Here is an 8,323-nt window from a genome sequence, read left to right on the forward strand (position 1 = left end):
CAAACAGATTCATCCTGGAAAGGGTTCAACCGGGTGGCTCCTGGGAGGCAAGGATTCTGAGGCTCTGTATAACATACTTTGTACATGTTGTAAGGAGGGATCGGTCCTTGGAGAAAGACATCATGCTTGGAAGGGTGGAGGGACAGCGCAGGAGAGGATGGCCCTCTATGAGGTGGATTGATTCAGTGACTGGGGTAGTTGGGATGGGAGTGTCAGAGACAGTGCAATTGGCAAAGGACAGAGCAGAGTTTAGGGCTGTTGCACATAGGATCGCTATGAGTCGCAAACGACTCGACGGCACATAACAACAACAACAACAACAACTGGCTTGTTAAGTCTGATAGAATTTTGATGGAACATGAAGTCAAGAGGTATTAATAATATTTGGTGACTAAAATGAAACAGTTGGAAACAAGAAGAAAGCCTGGTTGTAGCAAAATAGGGTGCTAGTGATGCAAACAAACATGGATATTGCATGATCGAATTTTTTTACAATTATTTGTTAATTTCAAATACCTTCTATAAAACATAAACAGTCACTATATACTTGGCTTGCACCTGATAGACTACTCAGAAATCACATTGATTACATCTGTGGAAAGACAGAGTGGAAATGCTAGTTATGAACAGTCTGCTAGGGCAGACTGAAACAGACCATAAATGACTCACATGCAGTTTAAAAATGAAGATGAAGAAAATGGAAACAATTCAATTAGGTCATTTGCAGAAAAGAAGGAACCTAAGAAATTTTTTAAAATAACACCAAAACTATGGGAACTTTTAAGGGAAGTCCTTCAGAAAGACACACCCAAAGAAAATGAATGGATCATAGTAACAAGATACAACAAAAAAAAAGAAAAACAGCAAAGTGGCAATGAAAAAATCCAGCCTGCCAATAATCACATTTAATGTGAAAGTACTAAATGCACCAATGAAGAGAAAAAGAGAAGCAGAATGGATTTTTATTTAGAAAGCTCATTAAGATATTGTCTATAAGAGACCAAGTAAATGACAGAAGAAGAGGAGGAAGAGGAAGAGGAAAAGGAGGAGGAGGAGGAGGAGGAAGAAGAAGAAGAAGAAGCAGCAGCAGCAATGCTAATATTTGATGAAATAGACTTCAAAATAAAAACCACCATAAAAGATAAGGAAGGGCACTATATACTGATTAAAGGCAAAGTAGATCAGTAGATCATAACCTTCTTCAACATCAATGCACCAAATAAAAGACCTGCTAACTACATATAACAACTCTTAAAAGAATTTAAGAAAGAAATAGCGCCACAATAGTGGTAGGAGACTTAAACATACCACTTTCGCCAAATAATAGGTCAACTCAAAAGAAACAACAAATATTCAGAAGATCTAAACTATAAAATCAGCCAACTTGACCTTGAGTACTGCACTCAACTAAAACTCAATTCACTTTCTTCTGAAGTGTACATGGTACATTTTCCAGAATTGATCACATATTAGGACAGAAAGCAAGCTTCAAAAAATTAAAAAACATTGAAATAATACAAAGTACCTTCTCAGACCACAATGCCATAAAACTATATGTTAACCACAAGAGGATAGAGATTATAAAAGCACCAATGTGGAGGCTAAATAATATCTTGCTAGAACATGATTGGGTTATAGAAGAAATAAAGGATTAAACTTAAAAGTTCCTCAACACAAATTATAATGAAAATACAACTTACCAATACCTCGGGGATGCAGCAAAGGTAGTTCACAAGTGCAGTTCAGAGCAATAGGCAAACACACACACACACAAAAAAAAAGAAGAAGAAAGAAGCAAAATTAATGATCTAACTCAACACAGTTATCACATAGAAAAAGAACAACAATCTAACGCCACAGCCTCTAGAAGAAATTATAAGACTTGATATCAATGAGAGAGAAAACAGAAAAATAATTTAAACCATCAATGGAAGGAGTTAGTTTTTCAAGAGGGTCAATAAAATTGACAAACCAGTGGCAAACTTAATAAAAGGGGGAAAAGAAGAGATACTAATAACTCAATTAATGATAGCAGTTATGTACTATGCTGCATTGAAAAACACAGAACTCATGAAATATTATACAAAATGGGTGACCCTGGAGGACATTTGCTGGGTGAAATATCTCAGACACAAAAGGACAAATACTTCTTAGTGCCACTGTTGTAAAATGGAACTGACATTGCTGTTGGGGGGAGATTGAGAAAGTGAGGATAAATAATGTATACTGCATTGGAATAGAGGAGGGAGAGAACCATTTAAAAGGACTATATGATTAGGTATTATTGTCATGACAGGAGTCCAGAATGAAGGTTACACCATGGAGTGGACTTGGGGGGAGAGACTGTATAACAATGAAAAAATGTTTCTTTTATTTTTAAAGAGAAGAGCAAATGGAGGGGGGGCAGGGAGAAAAGTGCAACAATGAATGAATGGAAACCCAAAGTCTCTTAAACTTTCATTAAAATTAATTTTTAAAAAAGGAAAAAAATAGACACACACACACACACACACACACACACACACACACACACACACACAGAAGTGCTACCACAACAGAACCAGAGGAAATGAAATGTATAATATAGGAATAGTATGAAAATCTATACTTTGATAAGTTGGAAATTCTAGAGGAAATGGAAAAATTCCTTGAAACTCATGCCCTACCCAGATGGACAAAGATGTAGACTCACTTGAAGAGACCCATCACAAAAGAAGAAATTGAACAGGTCATAAAAAGACTTCCCCACAATAAAAAGTTCTGGACCAGATGTTCCACAGCTGGATTCTACCAAACATTCAGAGAAGATGTATCACGAATTCTATTTAAGTTATTTCAAAATATAGAAAAATAAGGAACACTTCAAGAGTCATTCTATAAATCAAGCATAACCCTAATACCAAAACCAGACAAAGACATTACCAAAAAAAGAAAACTGTAGACCAATATCTCTCATGAACATAGATGCAAACATCCTTAACATATCCCAGCCAATAGAATTCAACAGCACATTTTAAAAAGTTTATCATGACTTAGTGGGATTTATAACAGGTATGCAAGGATGATTCAACATAAGAAAAACAGCATAATTAACCACATTAACAAAGCAAATAACAGGAACAATATGATCTTAGCAATTGATGCAAAAAAAGGCATTTGACAAAAGCAAACACCCCTTCCTGATTAAGACACTCAGAAAAAAATTACAATTGAAGGGAATTTCCTCAAGATAGTGAAAATTATATATGCAAACCCAAGAGCGAATATCATCCTCAATGGAGAAAGACTAAAAGCATTTTCCTTGTGAATAGGGGCTAGGCAAGTATGCCAACTGTCACCACTTCTGTTCAGTATTGCATTGGAAGCACTTGCTAGGGCAATACAACAAGAGAAACAAAGAAAAGCTATCCACTGGCAAAGACATGGTTAAATTGTTGCTGTAGATAGATCATATTTTAGTGTACAAAAAAAAAGAAGAAGAAGAAAAAAAGACTCAACAAAAAAACTGTTAGAGCTAGTAGACAAATTTACTATGGTAGCAGGATACAAAGTGAAAATAAAAAATGCAGTGGTATGTAATAAAGAGAATGCAGAGAAGGAAACCAAGCCATCTACAAATTGAGAAACTTGGGAATGAACCAATACACAAAAGACTTGTACAAAGAAAACTATAAAACATTCCTGTGAGACACACTAAAAGACCTAAATAAATAGAAAAATATGTCCTGTTCATGGATAGGAAGACACAAAATTGTGAAAATTATTATTCTACCAAAAGCAATCTACATATCCAATCCAAATACAGATACCAAATTCAGTTTTCAAGGAGATTGAAAGGGAAATTGCCAAGTATATTTGGGGAGGAAAGCAATCTTGAATAAGCAAAGCACTTCTAAAAAACAAAAAAAAAAGAAGTGGGATTTGACCTCAAAACCTACTTACTACATAGCGGTAGTAATCAAAATATGGAACAGAATAGAAAACCCAGAAATGGACCTATCTGTCCAACAAAAAAATAAAATCTATCAAATGAGGAAATAACAACTTCTTCAATAAATTGTGCTGACAAAACTGGATTGCTACCTACCTACAGAAGGCTGAAATAGGATACACATCTCACATCATACACAAAAATCAACTCAAAATGGATAAGAGACCTGGGAGAGTAAAGCCCCAAAATCATAAAGTTCACAAGTTACAAAATGGGACCAAGGTTAGAATATTAGGCAAATGGTACAAAGAGACTGACAAAGACAGCCAGAAATGCACAATCTGGAGAGGATAAAATTGATAAGTGGCACCTTATAAAGATTAAATCTCTGTGCTCATCAAAAACTGTTTCCAACAGGATGAAAAAAAAAACCCTATCCACTGGGAACAAACATTTGTCAATACCATCTCATCACATAAGTTTACAGAATACTCATGAGGCTCCAGAAAAAAAAAATTTATAACTCAATCACAAAATGGACAAAACACATGGAAAGACTTTTTTCAGGTAACAAACAAACACATGAAGAAATGCTAAAAATCAGTGGCAGTAAGAGATATTAAAATCAAAACCACAAAGAGCTATCATCTTACTACAGTGGCAGTTTATCAGGGAAGCAAGCAATAAATGCTGGAGAAGATGTGAAGAGGTGGGAACTCCTATACACTGTTGGTGGGATTGTAAAATTGTACTACTCTGAAAGGCAGGCATTTTCTGAAAAAGTTGAACATAGAAACTATATATAACCCAGCTATTCCACTATTTGGAATATACCCCTTAGAAACTAGATCTGAAACATAAACACCAATATTCATAGCAGCATTTTCACCATCACAAGAATACAGAAACATCCCAAATGTCCAAATACACCTGAATGGATTGAGAAATTGTGGTTGATTCATACAATGGAATACTATGCAGCACTCAGGAGCAATGATTTAAAAAAATACTACAGAACTTGGGAAAGACTAGAGAGCATTATGCCAAATGAATTAATTCAGTTTCATAAAGACAAATATTGTATAAGACTAATATTTTTAAAACTATAATGCTAACTAGTAAAATATGTATGGGAACCTAAGAAGGGACAAGGTGAGAGGAGAGGGATGAGGATGTATAGGGGCAAAACCACAGTGTTGCACAGTTAGGTGGGTGGGTAGAAAATGGGAAGAATCCAGGTGAAAATACAGGGAAAAGAATCCAGGTCAAAGACAGGTGAAAAGACGGGCAAGGTCCAATGATAATTAATTCTATGAAACATAATGCATATGAAACCTCTACTTGTACCAGGAGGTAGTCGTCATAACAGAAAGAGGAAACACTGCATGGTTCAAATTTGGGAAGGGTGTGTGCCAAGGATGTGTGCTATTTCCATATCCTTTCAATCTATATCCAAAACAGAATATCCAGGAGGCTGGGTTCTGTGAGGAAAAATGTGACATCATGATTGGAGGTAGACTCATCAACAATCTGTGTTATGCAGATGACACAACTCTGCTTGCTGAAACAGAGGACCTGAAATGCTTGCTACAGAGGGTCTGCATCCTCTAATATTGACTGAAGCTCAGTATCAAGAAAAAGCCAATTGGAAGCATCATGATAGTTGATGAAAAGATTAAGATTGTTAATAGCTTCAGTTTGCTTGGCTCTATAATCAACACTTTTGATACCAGCAGCCAGGAAAGACTAACTGCATTAGGAAAGCTTGCTGTCAGAGACCTCTTGAAAGTACTGAAGAGCAATGATGTTAGTGTGGAGACTAAGGTACACATAATTCAGGCCATGGTCTTTGAAATTACTTGCTATGCATCAGAGAGCTGGACAACAAGTAGGGATGATAGAACGAGAATTGATGTCTTTGAGCTGTGGTGCTGAAGAAGAGTATTGCATATACCATGGACTGCTAGGAGAACAAACATATTAGTCCTGGAGAGGGTTAAGCCAGGCTTGTCCTTGGAGGCAAGGATTCTGAAGCTTCTTTTGACATATTTTGGACATGTTGCAAGGAGGGACCAGTCCTTGGAGAGGGATGTCATGCTTGTGAGGGTGGAGGGACAGCACAGGAGAGGAAGATCCTCAATGAGATGGATGGATTCAGGGACTGGGGTAATAGGGGTAGGTGTATTAGAGACAATAAGATTGGCACAGGTAGAGCAGGGTTTAGGGCTGTTGTACATAGGATTGGTATGAGTCACAGATGACTTGATGGCACAACAACAATGATAACAATATATAAGCATTATTATATGAAACACAATATGAATGAAGAATAGTATGAAACAAAATGTGTATGAACTTTGTAAGCAAACCAATTTTAAAAAATTTACTTGGGTAAAAGAAAACAAAGAATGTGTACTCAAAATGAAGGAACAAAAAGGGGTTCATCACTGAAGAGATACTTAAGTTTCTCAGGGATATCTGGAGAAGAAGTAAGAGAAGATGCTGGTCCTACTATACAATTCTTCCTCAGATCACTTAAAATTGTTTTTCCTATTGCCACATGGTGCAGTCACATGTCCACGGATAGAACTACAGGTACCAGAAGCAGGAGTAATTCCTAAGCAAACAACTTCAATAATACCCTTAAACTTGTATGCAAGAATTCCCAACCGTTTGATGAAGTGGAATGTACATTTACCCCACCTTACAGAAGTATTCTTAAAGGTGAATACTACTGTCCTATCTAGTGACACCTGCCTTGGTGTTGTATCTATATCCCCTTCTCCTACATGAATGGGAATGGACTAAAAGGGAAAGCACTTACCAGACTGGTCTTGTTACCTGCAATTCAGACTAGCTTAGTAGCTGAACTTTATGTCCCTTCCCAAGGTAGAAAAGTTTGAGTAAAAATAAACAACAAATGGAAGGAAATTTAAAAATGAGTCATGCAGTGAGGGAAATCTGACATCATGTTAACACCTCAGGAAAGATTCAGAGCAAGGGAATAACTTTCTCCAGCTAAATATCAGAGACAAGAAAAGCAAAGCAAAGATACAGTGATTTAAGATAAAATGATGCCTTTGAGCTGTGGTGCTGGAGAAGAGTATTGAGATACCATGGACTGCTAGGAAAACAAACAGATTTGTCCTGGAAAGGGTTAAACCGGGTGTCTCCTTGGAGGCAAGGATTCTGAGGCTCCGTCTAACATACTTTGGACATGTTGTGAGGAGAGACCGGTCCTTAGAGAGGGACATCATGCTTGGGAGGGTGGAGGGACAGCGCAGGAGAGGAAGGCCCTCTATGAGGTGGATTGATTCAGTGACTGGGATAATTGGGATGGGAGTGTCAGAGACAGTAAGATTGGCACAGGACAGAGAGGAGTTTAGGGCTGTTGTACATAGGGTCGCTATGAGTCGCAAGCGACTCAACGGCATATAACAACAACAACAACAACAACAACAACTTTTATGTGTTTCTATGGATGTCTTTGATGGATACTAATGTTTCTTCTGTGTTTTATTTTTTTTAATTTATAATTTTGAATTGATAGTTTTAGCATTCATGTACATTATGTTTCATGCCTATACAATGTGGGTTTTTTTAAAAAATTTACACTTTTTAAAACTAGTTTACTTAGAAAATTCTAATGCAAATATGAACAAATTCTTTCCATTTCCCTCACACCCCCACCCATCAAATTGTACAACCCAATGATTAATCCCCTCTTCCCCCTGTACATCCACATACCTCTGTTTCGAGCCTATCCCACCCCTTATGGATCTTTATACTCATTCTATAATAACGGTCTTATACAATATTTATCCTTGTAGGACTGATCTAGTTCACTCAGAATAATGCTCTCCAGGATCTCTCAAGTTAGGTAAAAGTTTACAAAGTTATTGTTCCTGAATGCTGTGTAGTATTCCATTGTGAGAATGTACTATAATTTCTCAATCCATTCATTTTTTATTGGACATTTGGGCTGTTTTCATGTTCTTGTGACGGTGACTAATGCTGCTATGACCATTGGTGTACAAATATCAGTTTGTACTTCAGTAATCATATTCTCAGGGTATATTGCAAGTAGTGGAATAGCTGGGTTATACGGAATTTCTATGTTCTGCTTTTTACGGAAACGTCAAACTGCCTTCCAGAATGGGTGCACCACTTTACAATCTCACCAACAATGTATAACAGGTTCTTTCTCACCACATCCTCTCCAACATCTACTACTAGCTGTGATGTTAAACCCTGCCACTCTTACTATGTTTTAATGTTAAGATGTTGTTGTTTGTTATTATGTGCCGTCGAGTCATTTGCGACTCATAGCGACCCTATGTACAACAGCCCTAAACCCTGCTCTATCCTGTGCCAATCTCATTGCCTCTGACA

Source organism: Elephantulus edwardii, unplaced genomic scaffold, assembly GCF_000299155.1.
Source record: "Elephantulus edwardii isolate Elephantulus edwardi_28Jun2011 unplaced genomic scaffold, EleEdw1.0 scaffold00576, whole genome shotgun sequence".
In the NCBI taxonomy this organism is placed as follows: Eukaryota; Metazoa; Chordata; class Mammalia; order Macroscelidea; family Macroscelididae; genus Elephantulus; species Elephantulus edwardii.